The sequence below is a fragment of the Eulemur rufifrons genome, chromosome 8 (genome assembly GCF_041146395.1).
Source record: "Eulemur rufifrons isolate Redbay chromosome 8, OSU_ERuf_1, whole genome shotgun sequence".
Taxonomy (NCBI): Eukaryota; Metazoa; Chordata; class Mammalia; order Primates; family Lemuridae; genus Eulemur; species Eulemur rufifrons.
In genome coordinates this window covers 45,574,997-45,575,967 of record NC_090990.1, presented here as the reverse complement: position 1 = coordinate 45,575,967, position 971 = coordinate 45,574,997, and the positions used below count along the sequence as shown (strand labels likewise).

The window sequence follows — 971 nt, the reverse complement described above, 5'->3', positions numbered from 1 at the left end:
CTGGCAGAAGAATCAGTTGGCAAGAACCTTAGAGACTCTCAAGCCCAAATCTTTATTTAACAAACAAGAACACTAAAGCTCAGAGAGTAGAAGGGACTTGCCCATAGTCACATTAGTCTGAGGAGGGCAAGAGTAAGAATCTAGTCTTCTGAGCCCCCATTATAGATTCTTTTCTTTCCTTTTTTTTTTTTTTTTTAAATTCAATCCCCATAGGAACTGTCAAAAATTGCCAATGCTGACTATATTGCAAGTCGTCATGGGAGGTATTGGGAAAACTTTTCAATTAGCAATAATCGTGCTTCGGATAAACCTCATTGGCTATGATACTGCCACTGTGCAAAGTTTAGATTCTTCCTTCTATCACATATGATGAACAATTTGGGGAAACAGAGCAGCCCAGGGGAAATAAAGAGCCACTAGCCTTATGGGAAAAGGGTTGAAAATGAAAAAAAAAAAAAACATTAAACATTTAGCAAATGGAGAAAAATGTGCTAACAACTATAGCAGGAAAGGGGACAGGGAAAAATTTATTAACTCAATATATATCAGGCTGAGGCTACCCTGGTGCCAGGTCTGGCTTCAGAGTAGGAAAGAAATTCTCAGCTGCTTTTGAGTAGAATGGATTACTTGGCTGCTCTGAAACAGATGCAGGCAGGTGACCATTCAATATGAACTGCCCAACACCACTGCAAATGCCAAGATTCCCTTCACTCTTTCCCTTGGAGTAGTGGTTCATGTTTGCTAAGGGCAGACTCACTCTGGCCCTTAGCATGCCTGGTACCAGGGAAAGAACACAAGCACCAGATCCGATATCCTGACTTTAATATTGTATAGTCTGTAGCATCAAGCAACCTACTTAGCTTCTCTAAACTTGTTTTTCTTCACTTATAAAATGAGGCCGTTGCTGTTAATCTTTAAATAAGAGGCTTGTGAGAGTTAAATGAGATAGATTATATAAAATTCCTATGACA

The 971-nt window shown here is 39.4% G+C and overlaps 1 non-coding gene across 1 annotated transcript; it reads right to left on the bottom strand.

Annotated features, from left to right (window-relative positions):
- Positions 1 to 204: 204 nt before the first annotated feature.
- LOC138390974 (U4 spliceosomal RNA) lies at positions 205 to 344 on the bottom strand. The gene has a single exon (XR_011234626.1). It is a non-coding gene; the product is annotated as a U4 spliceosomal RNA (small nuclear RNA).
- Between the last annotated feature and the right edge of the window lie 627 nt (positions 345 to 971).